Here is a 26,359-nt window from a genome sequence, read left to right on the forward strand (position 1 = left end):
CAAAACGTGTGTATCAAACATTTGCGAAAAGAAATATATTTTATTACATTATTACATATACAATTAATAACATAATTCATTTTCTTATTTACTATCGCATATTAAATTTATTTCTGATAAATTTATTTCTCAAAATCGGCCGCAGTAATATAGAATTGAAGCGAGGCGGACACACACACACACACACACACACACATACATACACATACACACACATTCAAGACGAGGCACGCACGTGTGCTCGGCACATGAGTTGACCGAAGAGAATAGAAATATCTTCCTACCCTCTCGCACCGAAGCATGAATAGAGAATAAGAATATTGTACTTTCTCGTGTTCCATGCACCGTGCGATCGTCGAGCGTCTCCGACGTTACCTGATTACCGTTACCTGATTACACTCATTATCATTGATATACAGGGTGTCCCAAAACACCCGCATTTGGAATATGCTACGTGATTTTTTTGCTAAAAGAAACAACTTTTTCTTTTAGCAAAATTGTGTGCGACGAGTAGTTTTTACAATAAATCAAATTAAAAGTACGAATGAGCGCGCGTATGTGCGTAGCGGTCAGAGTCGGCGCGCGTTCTTCAGGCCTGGGACTTAATCTTTGACTTCACATATTGTATTGTTTAAAATATAATACAAGTTAACAAAATAAGTATTTGTATTCATCCTTTACGTAACAATTCAATAAAAAAATTGTCTGATTTCGCAGCATTATCTGAAAATAAAAATAAATATAAATGGTGAACTGAGCAGTCTATTATTTTAATTATTTTTTTATTGTCGTATGCGCAATTGCATATAACAATAAAAAAATACTGAATTTAATGAATACTTATTAATTACGTGAGTACGTAATCACAAAAAGTTAGAAAAAAAGTTAAAAAATTGATTTTTTTATAATAGTATCTAAATAATTCGTTAAATTCAGTATATTTTTTTGTTATATGCAATTGTGCAGTAATTAGATTAATAGAATGCTCAGTTCATACACCATAGTGTATTTACATTTATTTTTATTTCGAGATAATGCTACGACAAATCAGACAATTTTTTTATTAAATCGTTAAAGAATGAAAACAATACTTATTTTGTTAACTTTTATCATATTTTAAATAATATAGTACGTGAAGTCGTCAAAGATTAAATACCAGACTGCGCTGACCTGAGAAACGCACGCCCTGATTGCTATGCACATATGCTCGCTCATTTGTCACTTTTAATCTGATCCACTGTAAAAACTATTCGTCGCACGCAATTTTGCTAAAGGAAAAAGTTGTTTGTTTTAGCATAAAAAATCACGTAGTATACTCCAAATGCGGGAGTTTTGGGACATCCTGTATATAGTTAAAATTAAAAAAGTAAGCAGATATAGAATCGATGTACGAAGAAATTTAAAAATTGTTATATATAATCATATCCTTTACTTGTTATAATTATCTGTTATATAATTTTATAATAAGATTATAATAACTGAAGAGTATAATAATAAAATGATTAAGAATAAATACGAAATTATTTTCTTATTACAATCTTATTGTATATATTCCGACTCTTGGAAATGAAAAATTTTTTATATTTCGGATAATTAATTATAAATTCAACAAGTTACGCATATTTTTGTTTATATCAAATAAAAAGGAGAGAGAAAGAAGAAATAATGTAATTTGATTATTTCATTTATCGTTCAATAAATGTTTTGTCGAATTTGTAATTAATTACTCAAAACTGTGAATTTCTTAGAGATTTTCGGAACATATATTATACATTTATATTGAGAAAATAATTTCATATACATTCTTATTTATTACACAATTATAATTTTTATACATAAAATTATATACGATTATATAACAATTTTCGTTTCTCTTCATTGTTAATGTCTGTTTATTCTTTTCAATTCACTATATTAGCAAAAGTGAACGATAATTAAGAGACAGCAGATGCTGGACCATCGCATGGCGCATACTGCACGAAAGATATGATAATATTTCTTTCTTCTTCTGACACGCATCGCGAGCGCGAGGTAGTATAATAGTACTTTTATTTTCTTCTCCCATAATAATTGAGATGTCGAGCGCATATGTACGTCTCGTCTTTTGTGCACGTGCCTCATTTACGTAGTTTTTAAATTAAAATTAGAATGAGTCCTTCCATCGCCCACTCCCGTGAGAACGAATCCAATATATCTTTGTCCATCTCTCCGTATCTAATTTAGAACTTTTACATTTGTAATCATTAATATCGTCTGAACAGACGTTTTTGATTTTTAATACAGTCAGTATCTTCCGAATAGACGCATCTGTTATTAATTTTACCCAAATAAGAAGGGAGGGTGTCACGACGGGGCCCGACCACGAACCAGTCGTGAAAACTCGTAATTATTTTGCGACAAAATACCACTTCAGCCAGGAATCGAACCTAGATCTCCTGCTTACCGGGCAGGCATCTTATCCCTTCGACTACCGAGGCATGTGATGATATTTATCGCAAATAACGTGTTTAGAATAACACGTCAACAATATAATGATATATATACATATATACGTATATTACAATATACATATATATATATATATATATATATATATATATGTGTATGTATGTATTCTCTCAAATCTCCACGACCAGTATTCCAGAGAGATGATGGCTATTCTCTCAATGGATGCAGGTCGGACTGCAGCGGCGACGCCTCCAACGCATTGGCAAATATACAAATAATCTTCCTGAAGCACGACAGGAGAGATTGCATCAAGCATAGCTCGAGCCCCCGAATAAGAAGGGAGGGTGTGCGTCACGACGGGGCCCGACCACGAACCAGTCGTGAAAACTCGTAATTATTTTGCGAAAAATGAATGCCGTCTGAACGGATGCTTCTGATTTTTTTTTTTTATTATTGAAACCGTTCAAATAAAAGCTTTTATTCTTTATTTTGTCGAAACGGACACTTCTTATTTTTATTATCAGCACCATTCAAAAAGAATGAAAATATAGGACTTTGATTGGGCCATTCTTTCAGGCGTTACACGTTATGCAAGGGAGAAACACGATATCTTATTTTAATGAATATAAAAGTTTTGCAGCTTTGTATGTACAAAATGATATAGTTCCGCACTTCGGATTACTTTAAAGAATACAATACTGAGCTTGTAAAATTACAATCTAAAGCCTAACAAAAAAGATCTATGCATCAACAGTATGCGTATGCGATATAATCATTTCTCATCTCGACGGAATGAGAATGAATTTTGATTGGAAACTGCGGAACTCATATCATCATTTTGTCCATACAGAACTGTAAAACTTATATATATATATATATAAATTCCTATTATATTAGATTATATTGTTACATCCGTGGTTTTAGAGGAAAGATAATACTTTTCGTCAGGAGGAGGAGAACTCGGATGGACGCACGAAACCTTTTCTGTTCTCGGAACGACGTCGTGAGGTCGATCCGCGAGTCGAACGCGCGTTAAGGGGGCAGAAATCGGGTCAGCGTCGGTGACGTTATAATCCTTATCTGCGCCCGCGCTATCGGTGGTCCGTTTTTTGGTCAGAGAACCGAATCTCTTTTACCAGGGATGGACTTCGTGCGATCCTCAGAGAGCCGTATATGGTTCGGGGTCAAGTTTTAGAGTAAATAAATTGAGACGGAATTCGAGTTAACTGATTTAATAATAATAATAATAAAAAAAAAAGAATTACAATGTTATTCGCAAATTTTACTGTGTACATTAAAGTGTTGAAATACTGGTTACAAAAAAGAAAAAATTTTTATACGTAAATTTTGAATAATAATAATAAATAACAAACAAACAAAACAAAATCTGGATTTTATATACCCAATTGGGGTAAAATTGTTCCAATTGGGGTAAAAAATTGGTGATTGCGAGCATGTCGATGGGATCGGGTTGCAGGTGTGGCGGGGGATCAGGGTGAGCGCTGCGGAAAGCCTTGACTGGGACGAGGGAGAGGCGTAGGGAAGAGGATCACGGGAAATATACATGGGGATAGTATCGGTAATTTGGTGTTTTGAGATCTGATCCCAAAACTGGCGGGTTTGAATCTTCTTTTAATGAAGAAAGTGCCAGGAGGTGGATGGGTGGGAGAGCGGGGAAATTGACGGACGAGGTCGTAGAATTTTTCCACGTCGAAGTGCTCTGGAGTGCACTGTTTCTCAAAGTCGGCCGCGGAGCGGAGGGCGGTGGCGTATTGGTATAGAGAAATGTTAGCTAGTCTCGGTTCTACGTCTATCAACTGCTCCGCGAGTTCTTCGGCGTGTCCGGGTTCGTGACGAATCCGCTTATTAAACTTCTCCCGACGGTGTCGCAATGCCCGTTTCGTTGGGTTGTTCGGGATGGCTTTCGTTTGGTTCACTATGTAAATAAGAGTCAGATGAAAGAGAATGTGAGGTGAGAGTGATAAAAAAACGAAATTGAGGAATCGTGGTAAGGCAGCTTCACCGAATCAATCGGCGGCTTGCCAAGTCGGAGTGTGGAGAAATCGGGGAAGGCAGTTTCACCGAGTTAATCGGCGGCTTGCCAATTTGGAATGTTGGAATATTTTAATGAAACAACTAGGTAGAGATCGCGAACCAAACAGTCAATCTATCGCGGGAAAGAAATAATAAAATTGGACTTACTCTTGTCGTAGCGGGCGCTGGTGATGGGCGAGAAGTGTGATGGCTGCGTTGGATCGTGGATCGTATCACACGTGAATAAAGGTATCGCGCACAGATTCTAATTGAAAAAATTGGCGCCAACCTCGGATGGTCCCGTCCGTCAAAACGTGGGGCGATGTGAAGAGAGAAGAGAGCGATCCGCTTCAAGTCGCGGTTTTTAAAGGGTTCCGAAAGGGTGGGAATATCTGAGGGCGTGATGGATTTCCGCATTGGCTTGTCGAATGATAGTTTAGAAAAATTGTGAGTATAGAGGAAAGAGGGGAGCGGTGTTCTGTGAATTGTGGTTGTTTTTATATTTCCAGATTTTCTAACGAATGATGGAATTAGTTAGTGAAAATTTTCCCGCCATTCCACACCCTCAATCATTCATTGGTGTGGCCGCCAACGGCCGCTAATCGTTTCTTCTTGATTGACGTTTCCCTTAGTTTCCCCACCAATTTGAGGAGTGTCACCCTCGAAACGATCCGACGCGTTTCTTATCCGTTAGGAATTTGCTTTTGTTAATATTTTTTATTTTTATTGGTATGTCATAAACTTGTCGGTGTCGACAAAGCTGTCTATCCCAAGAATTATATATTTTTTTTTTGATAGTGAGACGTATCTTGAGAGGAATTTTTGTTTATTTATTTAGGGTTTCTTTAGATCGTTCGATGCGCTTCATTTTCAGATTAGCAGCCGTTGTCTTTTTCCGAAAGAGAAGAATTCATGAAATCCCCCGGACGTAACAATATATATATATATATATATATCTAAAGTAAAAACACAAAGTTATATGTTGACTATTTTTATTGAAAATACTGACGGGATTATCGACACATTACAGCCGGTATAAATCTTTGAATTGACTTTACAGATTACAAAATCTTTTTGTGCAATTGAAACATAGCACAAAAAAAGTACAGGATGATCAATTTAACGAAAAAATTGATAAAAAATTAAATTTATTTTATTTTAGCAAGCAAGCTTATTGAACGTTTTATCGATTGTTAGATCGTTTGTTCTTGTCTTTCCTCTACAGCGTCATCTATTGCAAGATCTGTCAATTACAATTATTGCTTTACTTATCATTTTATATCTACCATATATATATATATATATATATATATATATATGCGTAAAATCATACACAATCTGTTCAAATGTCAAACTTTTTTTCTAAGCAATTTCAATTATAAATTCAAAAATATAGTATTGTTTATTCATCTAGTGCGAAGTGCGGAATGCACTCATTTTCTATATACGAGCTGTAAGATTTTTGTGTTAAGGAAACAAAAATCTAATGTGACAGTTGTACGAGTTAAAATTAAGTGATTTAAAAAATTTTTTTCTTATTTCCTCGTTAAATCGTCCCGCACATTCTTTTTGTATTTTAATTGCTTGAAAGGATTTTGCAATCTGTCATCAAGCCAATAAAAAATTCTTTGGTGCACTGTAATATGTCGGTAATTCCCGTCACTTTAGGATCTCTTTAACTCGAGAATTATCTCATGTGCTTCGGAGACGAGAGCGATCTGCCAATAGGTCCTAAGATCATTTTCAGGTTCAGGATGGATATTCACCGAGATCAGCACTGGATTTTCTGCTGTCTCGCTGATAATAAGCGAAAATCATCCATTGGAGCTAATATATCCGAGTCGGCCATAAATCGGAAAGAATCGGATACAGGTCGATCGAACTCGGATTCTGAGGCTGACTCCGCTGAAGATGATCTCGCCGAGAGATTCGCGAGATTCGCCGAACGGGCTCTCGGATTTCGCGAATATGTTCAATGGCGCGGTTGGTAGCGGGACCAGCGGCGATGACCCAATCTGCGGTCTATTATGTTTCACGTGAATTCGCCCTATACGAATTTTAACTGTAGCGTTCATTGATTGACGCGAATTATCCGACGGTGGGATCATGGAGGATCGTCGTATCGATTTCTCGACAAATGATCGGTCGGAGATGCGAAATACAATTTTACGTCGATTTTCTTATATTTTTAATTACGATAGGGGAGGTGATTCAGATGTATCATTATATGTTAATTATTCAATTTCTTATTTAGAAAATCTCACATCTAATTTAAAAAATTTACAAGAAACGAAGAGACAAACGCACAAACGCAATCGTGAAACATTAATAAGGCGTTCCTATAGTAAGACACTTAATGTTATTACTATATATATAAGAACTAATTTATAATAAATTGTTATATTTAAGGATGTCTTAAATACATACATAAAATATCTTAAATCAATCACTGAGCCGTATTAGCTATTAATGTAATCCCCCATAACTTATAGTGAAAAAAATCGCAGTAATATCATAATAATCTCACAGTAATATCACAATAAACTCACCGAGTAACTCAGTAATAACATAATAATCATGGATAAATTATGATATCATTATGAAATTATTAAAAAACAATAATATCACAGTATTATTTTGATTCTACATAATACTATCACAGTGCAACTTTTATTAATCTGTATATGCTTTTATTAATCTGTTAATGATGTCATAATAATACACCTCATACGAATTTTAACTGTAGCGTTCATTGATTGACGCGAATTATCTGACGGTGGGATCATGGAGGATCGTTGTGTCGATTTCTCGATAAATGATTGGTCGGGGACGCGAAATACAATTTTACGTCAATTTTCTTTTCATACTTCTGATAAAGTGAACATTCGCACCATGTGGACTTTATACCAATTGATTCATCTTATTATTTTGTGTATAAAAGTATGAAGGTATAATTGTCAAAAAATGAATAGTTTATAAGTTTACAAGATATTTTATACTTTATGTCAAATTGTATGTCAATTTCAAACTTCATAACTCAGAAAGCATTTATTGCAAAAATACTTCATTATAGTATTTTGGAAAGTTCTCGTAATCAGCTACAACAATAATAAAAAAAAAGATTTCTATTTAAAAAAACAAAATTAACCTCTATGTCTTTAAAATGTACTAAGGTTAAACCAATGGCACCATCTTATATGCTCCTTGAGTTAAAAACTTTTGTATGAAACATTTTTTGATACAGATCAATGCGTCACTTAAAATAACTTCTTCTTGTATATATTTATAGATTTTCCTGGTGGTATATTCTTACAGTGTTAACATGTATTAAATGTAAACACATCATTACTTTTGAAATGTATCATCATTCATTAGAAACGAAATCAATTTTTTACAAAGTTTATGCGTGTAAATAACCTACTTTATTATTTTTGGGAAGTTTTCCAAGCTTTCTTAGATAAATAAGCTTTCTTTCATGAATGTATATATTTTCAAAATGATAAGTTTTAAAGATATCCGTTCATGGCTACATTTAAACCTTCTTTTTAAGAAAATCTTAATTTTTTATTATACATTTTTGTAGCTGACAAGATCTTTTCAATTTTATGGTTATGTTAACTATGATTAAAGTGAGTTTCGTTCAGAATTTCATGAATTATAAAGCATTAAAGTTTAGAGCATTGCCAAAGTTAGTATTTCTGTGTTGTGGAAGGTTAGGATTTTGTAATATTATTATGTAGTCTTAAAAAGTATGTAATGTAAATATATATAAGGATATTTTTTTATTTAATTAATCAGATTCTCGAAGATTGCACCATTAACTTATATACAAATTTGAATACGGCATTCAAAATGTACTGTACGAATAGTATTGAAAAGTGCATTTTATGAAATGTTACTGTAAGTAGCTCATTTTCTCTTCCCACATGATCTAGACGTTACGTAAATAATTATTTTAAAAATATATCAAAAATATTTAAAAAATATTTCAAATATTTTGAAATAACCGTATTTCTTTTTGATTGTCATATGCAATTGCGCAATAATTAAAATAATAGAACACTCAGTTCATACAACATATTATTTACATTTGTTTTTATTTTCAGATAATGTGTTGTAGCCAGACTTACAATTAATAATAAAAGTAGTCCGCATGGCAATAAAAGTAGTTCGCATGAATTTCGGAAAAAAGTCTTTCGAAAGACGACACAAATGCGTGATCGCCAAAATTGCGATCAGTCTTTCGAAAGACCGCAGAAACACATCGCGCGAGAATATTGCAAAAAGCCTATCAGCAAATTTCTCAATTTGCTGATCAATCAATATCACGCGATCAATCGACGCAACCGATCAGAATGCTGATCGGGCATCGATCAGTCTATAATCGACTACACGGCGGAGACGGAGGAGTCGAAATTATACGTTGTTCGGAATCAATATTATAAAAGTCGCGCGAGATATTACTGAATCCCGTCGCGAAGTTCACGCGAGCCGTATTATCAGCATCTCAGGTGTCACATTCGGTCGTCGGCCGCCCGACGCTTAATCGTGTGTGTAAAATATAACCGTTATAATATCAAATATTTGTGCTCTTAAAATAAATCAATCAAAGTAAAAGAAAATATAAATATATAAATGTATATATGAATATATAAATGTGTTAGTGATTTCAAGAGAACCCCTACATTTCTTTGATCCTGCTCGGAGTTCCAACTCTTTAGGCTCTTTAGGCGAATCCGACTATCCCGAATATTAACATCGTAGTCCATCCGGGGTACAACAAATGCTATTGCTGAAATCAAACAACTTTTTTATTGAATCGTTACGCGAAGGATGAAAACAATATTTATTTTATTAACTTTTATATTTTAAACAATACGTGAAGTCGTCAAAGATTAGATACCAGGCCGCGCCAGCCTGAGGAACGCGCGCTGATCCTGAGCGCCATGTACATACGCGCGTTCATTCGTCACCTTTAATCTGATCCACTGTAAAAACTATTTGTCAAACGCAATTTTGCTAAAGGAAAAAGTTGTTTTTTTTTTTAGCATAAAGAATCACGTAATGCAGGGATCGGCAAGTGGGCACTGCTCGCGGACGCCCAATGCCCGCGGGCAACAGTTGAGCGCGCTAGGGCTAGCGTTAGGCCGCTAGGCGCATTAAAGGAAAGAGAGGGAATAGCAGGAACATCTGTTCGTTGAACGCGTTGTTCAAGGAGTCAAAAAATATTGTGTCGCACAAATTCAGATCCAGAATAAAATTATATTAGCATAAAATAATAATTATCTATATTTTAAATAAACATTTCTTACAACAATATTAAATAAACAATTTTTATAACATTTAATTAATATTTGATTCATAGCTTTTCGATATTATATACAATATATTAGGTGTTATTGTTTTGGCACAACTTAAACGAATATTTTATTGCATTCAAATGTGAATCTGTTAACTGTTCGCGTAATCGCGATTTATTTAATTTCATAATAGAAAATAATTGTTCATCTGAATAGAACCGAATATACTCATTATACATACTGATTACTATACTCATTATATTTATTATTATTACTTTGATTATCACAAACGTTAAATTATAAGGTCATAAATGTGTCTGACTGTTCTAGACAAGAGCAAAATTTGATTATACCGTTGCTTAGTTACTGTTTTCTTTTATTTTGAGCGTTTAACAGATTGATGTTTAGCAGATATTTATTTTGAAATTGTTGGAAGTTTTCTTCGCGAAAAAAGAACTATTTTTCTGGATTTAAAAATATAATTTTAAAGCGCTAATTTCTGTTAAACGTGATATATGTATTCATAATTTTATGATTGTATTATAAGTTTATATTTTAATACATTGTTATTGTTTATATTATTGTTTTATTTTTTTGTTATATTTAAATTTTTATTAAACATATTTAAATGTAATAATTGTATTACACAATTTTTAATAAATTATATGCTAAAGCACAAATTTTGACTATTTATAATATTTAAAAATAAAAATAAGCATTTTAATTAAAATTTTTCTATGCTTTCCAAAATTTTCCTAACGAATGCTTATTATTAGGATAATTAAAACATGCTAGGGCACATTTCTTTATTTGACTAATAAAAAAATTAACTAAATATAAATTGAATTTATAAGAACTTATGCATTTTGAGTCCTATATATTACAACATATTTTTGTATATTTCATCTTTAAACGGTTTAGCTAAACTGTTATAAAAAAATTTTATGATATTACAAAGATTCGAGTACTAGTAATTTAAGACTGTACTATCGTTCATATATACATGCAACGCTATTTTTGTAACTGTAAAATGCGAAATTTTATCCCAAAGTACAAAAAATATTAGATACGCTCCTGAGATGTGCACAACAGACGGGCACTCGCGGGCGCCCGTGCCCAATTTCAGCGTTTTGCCGACGTCTGACGTAATGTACTCCAAATGCGGGGGAATTTTGAAACATCCTGTATATATATATTACAATATATTACATATATTACAATATAGTACATATATTACAATATATTATATATATTACAATGTACATACGAGGGTCGTTCGATAAGTCAGGTAAATTTTTGCGAGATAATGCCACAATAAACTGTGTAGTATATGGCCAGAAAGTAACACTATTCAAACTGTCTCATAGCAAGTTTTTCAGCCAAAAGCAACGCTTAGTTTACATGTAGCAGACGTTGGAAGTGAACATGGCAGCAGTTGTAAAAATGGAGAAAGACGAATTCCAGTGCAGTGATTAAACATTTTTATTTAAAGAAGTGGACGGCTGCACAGATTAAAGCCGAATTGGACGAAGTTCACGGGCACCAACGTTGAAGATTGTTTATTTTTGGATTAATGAATTCAAAAGAGGATATCAACCGAAGATGAAGCGTCCCCGGATGTCCAGTTGAAGTCACTACGTCAGAAATGAAAAAAATCCATTGTATAGTGGAAAATCACCGAATGAAGATGCGTGACATAGCTGAGATTGTAGTCATCTCAGTAGATAGGGTGCATAATATCCTGCACAAAGAATTAGAAATGAAAAAGTTTCGTGCACGATGGGTGCCGCGATTGCTGATCATCGATCAAAAACGCATGCGAAAAGACATTTCGCAGCAGTGTTTATCAATGTTTAAGCGCAATCCACAAGATTTTTGGTGTCGATTCGTGACCGTAGACGAGACTTGGATTCAACATTATATACCCGAGTCAAAACAGCAGTCGAAGCAGTGAACAGCGCCTGGTGAATGTGCGCCGAAGAAAATGAAGACTGTTTTGTCGGCCGGGAAGATAATAGCCACTGTTTTTTGGGATTCTCAAGGAATCATCTTCATTGACTACTTACAGGGTCAAACAGTCACAGGAGCATATTATTCTATACTTCTGAATCGTTTGTACGAAGAGCTGCATACGAAACGGCCGAGATTGGCGCGCAAAAAAGTTATCTTTCACCATGATGTTCCGGCTCACACCTCCACAGTCGCAATGGCAAAATTGCATGAATTAAGATTCGAATTGCTGCCCCATCCATTCTATTCTCCTGATTTGGCCCCTTGTGACTTCTTTTTATTCTCAAACCTCAAGATCTGGCTCGGGGAAAAGAAATTTTCGTTCGATGAGGAGGTCATCGCTGTGAATACGTATTTTGAAGGCCTCGAGACTTTCTACTTTTCCGAAAGGATAAAAAAATTGGAACACTGCTGGATTAAGTAAAGCTCCAAGGAGATAACGTTGAAAAGTGAAAAAGAATTTTCCGGAAAATAGGTGATTTTATTGCTTTTTACCTGACTTATCGAACGACCTTCATTATATACATGTATATTCTTGAATCTCTGTTTTCTGTTTTGAAATAAATAAATATTTTTTTAATATTTTTTTTAATTTTTTCTGCTGTAAAATTGAAAATTGTTCAAAATACTTCATTACACAGCTACCGAAATTGTTGATCCACTTTTATTCTTATGGAATCATCGCAACTGCATAAGACCAATATTGTATCATGCGATTTCCTGAATAACATACACTTAAATTCTAGTATAATTCATAGTTGAATTAAGAATTGAAAAAGAAATTTTCTCCGGAAATGAAAAAAAAATTAATGATTATGATAATGAAATAAATACTTGTTTTATCAGTGTTTTAATCATGATTTATTATAAATCGTATATCAATGTAGGAAAAAGTGAATTAATTGTATTTAATTTTAAAATTCATTGCCAGCAGATATTTAAAATCTGCCAAGTGTTCATATCACTTATTTTTAAATATATTCAGGTATTAATGGAGGATTTCAGGAAGCGACTATTACTTTAATACTGAATGAACATTGCAACAAATCGCTGCAATAACAATCTAAATATATCAAATTATTTATTCTGTAGCGAGATGAGGCTACTTTTCATAATACTGACATATTAAAGAAACATAATTGTCATTATTGATCATCAGTCAAACTATATTGAACGTAGCAGATTGACAATTATCATCAATGCAACGGCATTAATGGATATTCATTCAGTTTGTTTTTTGATAATACTGTTATCACGTTCGCAACGGACACTGACGCTCTCACTTATCGCACCCACCCTCGATTCGCTAGGAAGCTGCGCTCGGCAATGAACAACATCGTTTAATAAAACACGTAGGCTTTATTCAAATTAAAGTACAACAACAATTGGGCGGACACACGTCCGTACGCCACGAGTCACCGTGCCATATCTCCCGTAAATAAAACAACTTGCCCCGGAGAGCGTTTCGCTTTTACTCCAAACGGCGGCTCGATTCCACTCGGTCGCAGAAGACGGCGCGGGACATAATACTGCTCTCCCTCTTCTGAATTGTCATCCCAACAATCCTTGTTTAGCGTTTCTTCTTTTGATTTCAAAGGACTCTCTTCCTTATCTGCAATCCGTAGGACACCAGATTTCCAGAACGTTTTCCTGCCCTACCCTGAGCTGCTGCTGCAGATTACCGGGCTTCGTCTTCCTGGTTCTAAAACACAGAAAGTTTCCCATCCGACGACCTCTGGGAAGGTGGCCAGTCTTCTCGCCGTCGACTCCAGGGCTTTTTCTTCCTAAATTTCTGTCTGTCTCTCTCTCTCTCTCTCTCTCTCTCTCTCTCTCTCTCTCTCTCTCTCTCTTTCTTTCTCTCTCTCTCTCTCTCTCTCTCAAGACCTGTGGCTCTTCTTTTGGAGAAAAATCTTGCAAGCTTCTCTTTTCTTTTGGAGACTTGCGAGTTTCTTTTTTCTGAAGGGAAAAAACTGATCTTCTTCTCCTTCCCGAGGACGATGTTTGCCTCTTCTCTTCGAACCATTCTTCTTCATCTTTGGACAAGAAGGGAGAATGACTTCTAGGGACTCTGCGTGCCTCAGCACTCCTCAAGTCCCTGCCTCAGCATTTGCCCTGAGCCTCTCGGGAAAACCCTGGTTCAAAAAAACCGAGAGTAAGGCAGTCTTCTCTTCTTCAAGCAGGATCCAGCGCAGAATGTCGAAATGTTCAGACAGATGTTCCTACAGATTCTTCCTTTTCGGATGACTTTCGCTGTTCCTGCTTCTTTTCTTAATCCAAGATACTCTCTACTCTTTGACATTCTGCAACTCTATGTTCGATTCTGGGAAATTAAATACCGACTCGGAAATGTCTTCTAATTTTAGATCTAGATCTTTAAGAAAATCTACTCCCAAAATACAATCGTTACTAATTACCGCAACGAAAACCGGAAATTCTTTAAAATATTTTCCCAAGCAAATCTGAATTGAGACTTTTGTCTCTATGGGAACCTTTTACACTATACTACAGCGATCCAGAGAGAAAAACGAGACAATATGGAACTGGCTTTATAATTAATGGAAAAATAAGGAAAAGTGTTATTAGCTTTGAATGGGAGAAAAAAGTCTAAAATAGCTTTAAAGGGAAAATTCCGTAATCCATTATATCAGCTTCTGCACCAATGGAAGATAAATTACAAAAGCAACTATGACAAGCTTAAACATGAATGCAGCAAAGTCCCCAAATAGTATTTCCTAATAGTAATAGATGACTTTAATGCGAAAATAGGAAAAGAAGATACCTGGAATCCGTAGCCGGAAAACACTCTCTACAAAACGAAACAAGTGATAATGGAATACTACTAGAAAGTTTCGCTGTTACCAACGATATGATAATAAAAAGTGTTTTGATAAACATGTTTTGACTACAAGGATATACATAAGCATATGTGGAAAATACTAGGAATCAGAAGCCTACAATCAAATAGAAAAGTGTATTGGTAAACAGAAGATTTTCTTCAATAATATTAGACATCAGAACTGCAAGAAGTCCAAATTGCGATTCGGATCATTACTTGATATCATTACGGGTGATTTTAAGGAAAAAACTATCCATGACAAAAACCGCTCTGAGTATTAGAAAAAGAAAATGAAACATAGAAACTCTTAAAAATAGGAATCAACTCACAGAATATCACAAGAAAATAGAAATAAATTTAAATAATGCCGGCTTGAGTAGGACGATCCAATACAGGATCATTAGGATAAAATAAAGAAATCAATCCTGAACGCGGTAGAGAACAAGATGGGCGAAGCGAGAAACCGAAGAGCAGAATGATTCGACGAGAAGTGTAAAATAGCAATACACGAGAAAAACAGAGACAACGAATCCTACAGTGAAGCATAAGAAAAATTTACGAAAAATACAAAGCAAGTAGAAGAAAAGCGAACAAAATAATAAGAAAAAAACCGAAAGAATATCTGAACAACAAAGTTATAAAACAACTCAATAAAGCAAACAAAAATAAAAAATTTTACCATGCAGTGAAAATTATGAAAAAAGGATACAGCGAGATCGAAATACCATACGCGATAAAAACGGTACTATGCTGAATGATGAGAGAATAGTAATGGAAAAATGGAAAGTAATAAAAATTAATAACATTAAATTAAAATTAAATTTATAAAGATATTAATATTTCTTTATAGAGATTTTTCAAATTATTACAATAATTACCTAAAAACTTTATTTACAAAAAATATACAGATATAAATAAATTTAAATAAATAATTTTTTTAAACATCTACAATAACAAAATAATTACAAATAATAAATAATTACAAATACGAACTAATTTTTAATAAAAAAAGAAAATATATATACGCGACAGGATTTGAACACACGCTCTACATCGTACAAAGCCAACGCCTTATCGCCTGTGCTACCGCTGCTCTTGCTTAATAGCGATGATTAAACATATAAATATATATCCCGCTCGTATATCGACTGACTAAACTCATTTTTTAAAAATCAATTTCTTCGAAACTATGGGCTATTGGCAAGAACGGCCGGACACGTATCGTTTTTTTTTCGTTCAAGAACAGCCCGTAAAACGCATCCAAATATCCCGACCAGTCACCTGGTGTTCCCCTTGTAATAATCACCCTTTTAAATGTGGCATATAAAGTATTTTCGAGTATCATTCAAGTAAGATTGAACAAGAAAATCATAAGTGATTATCAATGCGGCTTCCGATCAGGAAGGGGTACAATGGATCAAATCTTCACATGATGAGACAAACTTTAAAAAAATATTATGAACATAATATTAACTTGTACCTGATCTTTGTAGATTTTCAACAAGCCTTCGATAGCATAAAATGGAAACAGCTATTTAAGGAATTAGGGAAATCCACGATCCCGAACAAATTAATAAAATTTATTTCGACGTCTTTGCATCGATCACAAAGCAAGGTATGCATTGCCAGAAAAATTAACAGAAGCATATAGCTGACGGCAGGTGTAAAGGAAGGAGATGTACTATTAGTCACCTTCTTTAACCTGGTATTGCCACAGTGCCATAAAAGAAATAAATCCGCAAGGCACCATCATACACAAATCTAATCAGCTTCTGGCATATGTTGATGACATAGTTTTAATCGCTAGGAATAGAAAGGCTCTCACAGAAATCTTCGACATGCTGGAGAAACAAGCTAATAAATTTGATCTGCATATAAATCAAAAGAAAACAAAATTCATAAAAATATCTCTTTCTATAAATAAATGAAACAAAATCTAACAATAAATTAATATATCTTTAAAGAGGTGAGTAACTTGATGTACTTGGATGGAATATTCTGAAAATTCTGAAAATAGATGAAGAAATTAATCAAAGGATAATTAACAAAGCTTATTATGTTGTGGCGGTTACTACCATACCACGGCAATAGCACATGGCCCAGACATGATAACGATTCGCGGGCCCGCCACGTGGCAGCGAAGCGCGAGACTATCTTCTCACGTTCAACTTATTCCGTCGCGGAAATATAAAGAGCGGCACTCAGCACCGTTCTTCGCCACAATCGCCAGAGTCTACTCAGTAGAGAAGCGCCTCGACCAAAGCCAACCTTCGCAGCAGTAAACTCTGTCCCAGAATCATCTCTCAGCAGCCGTCAATGCCGCTTTAACGCCGTGGGACTCCGTAGCAGTCAACGCTACGCCAACCGCCCGTTTCCGAGCGACCCTCTCCGCAGCAGTCAATGCTGCGCTAACCGCTCGTTTCCGGGCGTCCCCCCCCCCCCCCCGCGGCAGTGAACGCCGCGCTATTCTCGGCGGCCGTTAACGCCGCGGCATCACCATTTTGTCCCGGAGGTTCCCTCACGGCCGTAAGCGCCGCACTATTCGCCTGTGTACAGGCGAACTTCTTGCTGCCGCAATCGCCGCGCGGTCCACGGCGCCGAACTTAAACAACAACACATCCGACCGCCAGAATCGAAGGGCACTAATCAGACTACATCGCTACGGTCTGGCAGGCGGAAGCGCCAAGTATCCAGCCCCAGGAGACGCCTTGAAGAGCTCTTCGGCTCGGCGTCCTCGCCTGAGAGCAGCCCGCAGCGACCATCTTTTTGGCCGGAAGATTCGCCGGAGAGGGATCACACGGCTCTCGAGTGCCCGCCGACGCCGGAGCGCACCCTCTCGCTCCTCATTGGGCCGGTGACCTCAGGACCAGAGCGATCCCGCGGTCCGCTAATCGTCTGGCGGCTGCACGAAATAGAGTTCGGTCCCGTTCACGGCGCCTCGAAGGGACACTCGGCGATTCTTCAGCGACGCGAATTCGCAAACCAAGGGAGGACCAACCGACGAAGAGCGACCGAAATTCTTCACTGCGCATCCGAGACGCAGCGGCGCGGGCGCCAAGGAGCGGAGATGACAACGGCTCCGAGAACTAGCCGCCGCTCGCGCCGAGACTACGGATTACGGCGCACCCACACAGTACACTCGCAGGACTCAGATGTATGAACACTCCTGTATATAGTTACACATACACAAACACACTTGTACATAGAAATACACTGAATACATGGCATTGTTAATAGCACACATGATCTAATCAAATTTATTGGAGCGTGCACGCGACCTTCACCTCAAATCATTGCACGTGCTTCCCCTTCTTTTCCTTCCCGCTTTGCTTAGACTAAGCTTACGCCATCACTTTTCATAATCGGCTGCTTGTTCGCCTTGGTTGCACAAAATTTTGTATCGTTGGCCTACCACACTGCTGGTCGAAGTTGCTTCGCTCGACACTCCACAAGGCACACAGTCATTCAACAACGCCAGCTCGCAGCCAACCAGACCTCAGCTACGCATACGCATCAGGCAACACGCAGCCGCCTCCACTCGCTCTCTCTCGCTCACGTGACTCTTAACATTCATCAATTCTAACGTGCAAAGAACACACCCCAAAACTAAGCATTCTAAAACGGTTATAATGTAAATAGTCAATTCTTGAAATCATCACTGATCTTGGAATCATCTAAGACCATAAAAATGAAAATCTATAAAATCCTTATCAGACTGATAGTAACTTATGGGCCAGAAATCTGAACAATAACGTAAAGGGAAGAAGAAAGGATAGCGAGATTTGAGAGGAAAATAATTAGAAGAATTTATGGCGCGGAAGGAAACAAATGTTTGGAGGATAAGAAACAATGTTGAAAGCGATAACATATTGCAGCAGGAAGATATTGTGAGATTCATCAAGTTGCGACGATTGGCATGGGACATGTGCAACGAATGGAAGATGGGAGAATTCCCAAGAATATTTTAAATGGAAGGATCTTTGGAGCTAGCAGGCGAGGGAGACTCCGGATGGTTCCAAAATGTGAAGGAGGACTTAAGGAGGATAGGAATAGGTAGATAGTGGAGCAAAGTAGAGGATAGAGAAATCTGGAGTCAGATTGTTGAGGAAGGCTCACACCGGGCTGTAGTGCTGGACAAAGAAGAAGAAGAAGAACAATTTTCATTATTTTTTTTTCAATTATACATAAAAATTATACATAGAAACATTCACTTCTTCATATATTTTATCATTATAGTACCTTAAGTTTAAAATCATTTTTATTTGCTTAAAAATGTTTTTGCTTTTCTGCATTATGTATTACAAATAATAATAATAATAATAATAATAATAATAGTAATAATAAATTTTATTCGTTTTGTTTAATTATATATATAAAACATATAATATAATTACATATATAAAAATATTCACTTCTTCATTCATTCTTTATATTATTATGATATCTTAAGTTTAAAATTATTTTTGTTTGCTTACGCTTTTATTTTTTTACATTATCTTTATACATTAATTCCTATATTAACTTAATAATGTAATCATTTTGTTAATATATAATTTATATTATATCATTATATTCATATTATATCATTCATTATATTACAATAACAATATTCGACAAAAAATGCTTTAAACATAATGATCTTTTACACCAAGAACATTTTACTACAGCTATATTGTTGCAATTTTCGATAACATCATGTTGTTGAAATTTCTTCAAAACTAAATTTTACTAGATTTTTAAATTCTTCTGGTCTTTCATATATCTACTTTTAAACGAATATTTAAATAAATTGTGATATCGAGGAAATGATAACTGATTATATATCAAAGATTGTAATTTTATTATATTGTTTCGTTGATGTAAATTTATATCACTTTCCAATAATAAAACGGTGTCCGAAAACTTTTTAGCAAAATTGTTTCCAAATCCGAAATTAATAAACATTTAATGATTGCATTTTCCTTGTAGTACCTTTTGGAATTATTGTATTAATGCGTTATTTTGCTGGTGTTAAATCAGAAACAACATCGGGACAATGTCCATTCCAAGAATTAATAAGAAGAACGTTATCAGCATCAACATTTGGAAAGAAAACTTGTAACCAAGATTTAAAATGATCTGTACGAAACAACAATTTAAATTAATAACATTAAATTTTAATAGATTGCTAAAATAATTATAAAAGAAACAATTGAAATCTGTATATACCTGCTGTCATTTTATCAAGTTTTGATGCTTTTACAATAACATTTATTGGGGTCTGAACAAATTTTCTTCCATTCCAAAACATATCATTAGCTTCGTGTAATATAATAAATAAGAGCGATAGCCTATCATTACACGATAGTAGTAGTAAGTGGGGCACTATGGCGCGTCAAAACAAACCCCCACCACCTTCCCACTGGCGCCAGGGGCGTGGCCAAAAATTGGCAGTTACGTGGAAATGGAGCGTTCTGATTGGTCGGTGGGGATGGGAGATGATAATTAAGTAATTAGTGGGAGCGTTCTGATTGGTTGGCTCCGTAGCTGCCAGACGCGTGATTGGCTCTACCCATAGTGCCCCATGTGTGTGATTGGTTGTCGAAATGCTAGACGAGGTAGGGGAAGGGTGAGAAAACGTCTGGGACCGATCGGAGTCCGAAAACAAAATGGCCACTGCGAAAAGAAATATGGCGGGTCTGTAAAAGGAATATACTTGTCGAGAATGGAATGCGATTTTTTGTTCACGTGGGATGGAGCGAAGAGAAGAAAACCGATTTTTTGTGGAATTTACTGGTTGTATACGGGATATGAAGAATCACGTTTTTCTTAAGGCGAAAGATTTCTCGGCGTCTCATAGTCGGTGAATTTAGATAAATTTCTCGACTCGTTTGACATTTTTTGTATGGGGGAAATATAGGTTACGAGTGGATATAGGTTTTGAAGACATGCGATTTTCGGTGTGTAATAACTATTATTTACCAGGTCATACGGTATTTGGGAGGAGGAAAACGAGAACGGACAGGTTCGCACTATATATTTCTGACGTCGATGACGTCGAATTCGGAGTTATACGAAGCTTTTATTCTAAGACAAACACGCGGATTGAAAAAATTTTCTAGATGTAAACTCTAGATTTTTCTAACATTTGGAGTTATACACTGGCGAGGTTATGTTCCTTAATTCTATGGTAAACAAACGAAAAATATTTAAAAAACGATTAGATATTTCTAGCTTGGAATTATGTGGGTAAAATTGGTTTTAAATCGGTGGGAAAGGAAGTAAAATGGACAAAGAATTTATGTTACAAAAATTAGATTTATTGTTATATCATTATACAAATTATACCATAATAGTGTTTCTTTAATGTTTAATTGTTCTTAAAAGTACAAGTTTGTATATGACAGCACGTTACATGAGATTTTTCACATTTCTTTTTTCCATGAAGAAAGATTTTACGAAATAATTGTACGATTAGTTTATCATTATCTTCGTAATCTTCGCTGAATATTTTGAGAAATTGTTTAAGCTTATAACTGCGAGACAAATAATAAAGAAATACGCAGCAATATTGTCCACAGGTCTGAGAAAATGTGCCCTGTAATCGCGTGATGTTCCATTTATGTGTAGTAGAGTTTCGTCGAAGTCGTAGATTGAATCTGGAATCCAGGGGTGGTAGTCCGTAGCTATCGAAATACGTGCCTTCTCCGTGCTTGTCTAGGTAGAAAGCAACCCAGTGTTGTCCAGGACGATCGTGATTATCAGTGTTCGCGACGATGGCCGTCGACTTCGTCCACACCCTCGGGATTCTGTCGGCAGGATACACACCCGCATGTTCGATACTGAGATGATGCAACGCTCGTAAGATTTCGAGTGAATTCATCTTCCGCGGTGTGGAATGATGTTTGACTTGTTTTTTGGCTCGTCGGTATCGTTATATTTTTATCCTCTTGCGAGGATTGTAGGGTAGAAGTTTCCTTTTTTTCACACTTGAGTTTCGATAAATCTTCTTTCTCGGCTTTTATTTGTTCGCACCTCGCCTGTTCTTTTTCTAATCTCTTATTTCTCCACGTAACGAGATTCGGAAAATTTCGTTTTATTGTAAAAACCTCGCTTTCTGTATCACTGTCATCGGAACTTTCAATGGTAAAAGAATTAGCGCTGCTTATGTAGCAGTTCCCTTCTTGAGATTGCATCCAGTATCTCAATTTGCATGCATTGCGTAACGCGCAATGAAATTTGTCGGAATTTCGCTGAAACCCGTGATGACCGCAGCGCAATTCATGCTCTTCGCCTTCCGACAGGTTTCTGAAAACAGGAGAGATTCCTTCTAGATTATATACGTTTCTTGCGAGTGTATTTTCCAAATAATGTATCTTCTCTCGACCTCTGGTGTATATGTAACGCGCTTGCCGTGCAATTTCACATAGTTCCGCCATGAAATGTTTGGAATTGACTGTTCCGTCAAACCACTCGATCCCATGGAAGTTTCGAGAGAGCCAGTTGTTTTCTCGTCTGTATTTTTCGGATAATTCGACAAATGGATATCATAATACAGTGACTTATGAATGCTTCGTTAATGGCAACAACCGCTACTTCCTTCGGCATAAACTTTCCCTCAGCATCGCGGAAATCTTGTATATCGATAACTATATCCATGATGCGTAGAATATACTTTCAATTTATTTTGCACGAAGTGACGACGTTCGCGTCTAAAGCAAAACTGCGGCTACTTTTTGTTAAGCTTTCGAAGAAATAGAAATGAAAAATAGATAACGGTGGGAGGGGGAAATTCGAGTATGTCTCATCCGCTAAAATCAACGATAATTTGACGCGAGGAATCGATCTCTAACACGTTATCGAATTCTGCGTAACTATACAATTAATCGTTGAGGTAATAGCTTTTTCAAATCGCACCTCTAATCGTAAACTTCCATGTCTGACAAGATTCCAATGTCCAGCGCAATTTGCCGATAGATCGGGAGTGAGATCGAAAGCGAAAAGCGTGAAACCTTTGGCATAATCTTCTCTGCTTATAGAATTACCCTCGTTTAGAAAATGGATGCCTGTTCCTGAGAAGAGGGTGTTATAAGCCTCGACATAGAGCGGATGGTCTTTTGAGAAATTCGGTTGCAGCGGTCTACTCGGAATTTGCACGCCATCGGCATATAGCGAGAAGAAATTTATGCCGTAATTTTTGAAATTAAATGGATTTAACTTTCTGTCGCCGTTAAACGCTTTGTTATCGACGAATCCGACTATTACTCGTTTCGGAAGTTGCCCGAGTATCGCGTTATCAATCGATTCTCCTACCACTCCGGCGTGAATCGTGAATGTTTTAACCTCGACTCGCGTCAGAGGATACTTGGCGGTTGTTTTACTCAGCATTCTCGCAGTGTTCGAGTAACACTGCGGGGCTTATTTCTGCTCTTCTTATGAGTAAACTAGCATCTAGAATGCGTATTTTCGACGTTAAGTTGCTTTCCATGAGGCAAAACGCATCTCTCGAGCGAACGAGTCTCATTCTAACCTCCACTCCGTTAATTAAAAATTTATCCTGATTAAAGACGTCGCAATGAAGATGATCTATTAGATCTACCGAACGTTCTCCTTGGATGTATCGGGCGCGTCTCACGAGAGCTTGATTGGAGTTGTCCGATTCTAATAGCGCGTCCATATAACCGGATTCGTCCGTGTCCCATAGACAGGAAGTCAGATGGGAAGTTTTTGCCGGTGAAGAATAATTTAACAATGCTTCGATGTACGCGCGGTACGCGTAGGCGTTGTTTGGGGGTGATACGAGTTTTTGATTGAAGTATACGTCGATCTGGTTGAACATCGAATGTAGAAGATGATTCACAGGGCCTACTTTGTTTCCTCCTGCTCCTCCTCCTCCCACTCCTCCTCCTCCTGCTGTCGATGTTCCAGGACCGAGTAAACTTTCCACTCGCACGCGAAGGCTTAGCATGGTATGCGTGAGATCTAGATAATCTTCTCCGTGCCCGGGTACGACAAATTCTATAGGCGCGTCGTCCGCGAGCGAGGTCACCGGTTTGTAATAAACCCATTGCGAATTCTCGATACTGGTTTGAGTAGGGGGTAAACTGAAAAGATCGAGCTCGCTCTTTAAATACTCGCTCGAGTGGGTATGAAGAAAGAACATATCTCACAAATTTACAAAGTGCCTCGGTTAAGCGAATATATCGGATACGGTGCGCTTTTTCCCGCTATTTCGTCGATGTTTCGTTGCCTTTTTAATTTTGCTCGCTTTCCTCTTCGATGATTTTTTTTTAATCGTTTTTTTCACGCCAATTTTCGATGATTTCTTTTTTTTACCGGCTTGTCTGCGTTTACGAACCGCGCTTCTCCAGGATTTAGCGGTGCGTGTGTCGTGCCCTCCGAAGGAAAACTGACCCGGTCGTATTTTCGTGGATGTTTTATATCCCGAGCCCTTCATCAAGTTACTTATATTTTCTTTGGCTTTTCTCTTAAGATTTCCGCCCGATTCCTTGAGCCGCGTTTTGACTGCTTCCCTGAACGGAGTGTTGTTTTCAACATCCTCCATCACGCCAATTCCGGCGCGTAAAGCTTCTTTCCCAACTGCGCGCATTCCCCTGCTTAGATAAGGAAGTACTCTTCTAAATAATCCTCCGAGGAAACTACCGATCCCATGACCGCGCTGATAGGCTGAACCGACGAAAATTCGTGGAATTCCGCCTCCCCTGCCCCCACCGTTTTGCATTTCGTAATACTCGTCGTATTCCATGGAGACTTAGTTCTTTCTCAAAGCTTCGTAGACTTTTCACCGCGAATGGCAATTAACGGACGCGTCTAAAGTGTAATGTTGCTATCAGCGTTCCGGATACGAATGGTATTTTTTCTCCACGATGATCTTTTATATCTATTTCAATTTTATGGAATTTCGTTTGACGCAAAGGAGTATATTGCAAAGTGGAGAAATATTTTACTAAATTCGTTCCGTACGTGTTACATCCGGGTATTTCGGTTGGAACGATCCGAAGAAGCGGACTCCGCGTATCGCCGGTTGTGTAAGGCTCGCAAATGTCGCAATAAACGTACATTTTATCAGGGGTACCGTGCCATAGACTACAGGGTTCTGCAGTCCAGAAAGATACAGTGCGTCCATCACCGATGGCATAACCGAGTTTCAAAAACGTCATTAATTCGTCGGAATTAGGTAACTTGTGACGGTGAATTGTGCCGGCATCATCGATGTTGATCTTCAATATTTGAAAAATATTAGCTGGTAGATTTATATAATGAACGAGAGTACAGTTGTCGTCACAATCGATGCTTATACGGACATTACCACCTGAACCTTTTCGTAGTTCGTCGAAAGTAAAATGCGAATCGCTGCGTCTGCACTCTTTATTAATCGCTAAAATAGATAAGATCCTCTGTATTTTCATAAACCCCTGTCTGTAAGTACAATTCTTTCACCGTAAACTTATCATCATTTTTCTCATCTTTTTCGCTCTTCAAATCAACAAATCTAATCTTATTATCGTTTCGACGTACGTGAAAAAGACTGGCGGGAAATTGAATCTCGCTAAGCGCGACTTCCCATTCTCCGAATAAATGTATGCCGTGAGGTAATTGAGTGGTGAAAGAAGAGCATGTATTTCCCGGGAAATACTTCTTACTGCTATCGCTCGGAAGAACCATAAAAAATTGTTCCTCCTCCATCTTGGAGAAAAGTTAAACTCGAAGCGGGAATCCAACTGTCGAATTTACTAGGATATCCTTGCCAGCTAACTAGCAGCTGTTTATTAGCACCGCGTCCTCTGCTTTTTATCACGCGTTCGACGATAAACTCTTCCTCCCTCAAATTTTTTCTGACCCGTGCTAATTCTTGTTCATAAAAAATCCCATCGATGTGTTCACCCGATAAATCGCACAATTCGTATACGCGGGGTCTTCGCCAATGAAGAACGCGACAAACTCGAAATATTTCCTCGCTCCACCGCGCTTCGTATCCTTTCTCGAAAGTGGCTTTTGCTCTACTGACACGAACGAGATCGTTAACATCGAATTTAGCCTTTTGTTCTACTACTTTCGACGCCGCCTTCTCTCCAGCGCCTCTACGCCGCTCCATATTTTCGCGTGCGATGCGAGCATTTTCTCTCGTAACGGTTGCCGGTTGCATCCTGATGGACGAATGACGAGTGTGATTGTAAGCGCACACGATATCTTGCAGCACTTCGATGTAACGCCGCGTATTTTTATGTGTAAAATAGCGCCACATTCGCTCCTTTAACGTTCTATTGAAGCGTTCAACGACGGCGGCTTTGACGTCCGGATTGCGAGTTACTCGATAACGTATGCCTCTTTCTTTTAAAAAATCTTGCATCGGTCGCGCGATAAATTCTTTACCCTTGTCGGTTTGCAAGTACACGGGTACTCGACCATCGCTTCTCGAGAGAATATTTTGGAAGGCGCTTGTCACGCATTTGCTCGTTTTATCCCGCAACGGTTCTACCCAGACAAATTTACTAAGTACGTCGATAATCACGAGAAGATAAGAAAATCCGTCGTTGTAACTTTTGAGATTACGGAGTTCGATCAAATCGGCCTCCCACAGATCGTCGATATTCGTCACGTTGTAATGCAATTGCGGAAATTTTCGTCTCGACGGACGGTGCAGCGTGTACGCGTCTTGCGATTCGAGCCAGCGAGCTACTTCTTTACGAGAGAAATTCGGTTTAGCGGCGCGCGACAAGTTATCCGATGC

General features: G+C 37.1%; 1 protein-coding gene and 1 pseudogene across 29 annotated transcripts in view; both read right to left on the minus strand.

Annotated features, from left to right (window-relative positions):
- The window catches only part of pHCl-1 (pH-sensitive chloride channel 1), a 1,184,550-nt gene that overhangs the window by 1,007,786 nt on the left and 150,405 nt on the right, over positions 1–26,359 (minus strand). The gene's annotated exons all lie outside the window — the stretch shown is intronic.
- On the minus strand, positions 18,958–19,846 carry LOC148935573 (uncharacterized; annotated as a pseudogene).

Source organism: Pogonomyrmex barbatus, unplaced genomic scaffold (genome assembly GCF_055798465.1).
Source record: "Pogonomyrmex barbatus isolate J1 unplaced genomic scaffold, ASM5579846v1 scaffold4, whole genome shotgun sequence".
In the NCBI taxonomy this organism is placed as follows: domain Eukaryota; kingdom Metazoa; phylum Arthropoda; class Insecta; order Hymenoptera; family Formicidae; genus Pogonomyrmex; species Pogonomyrmex barbatus.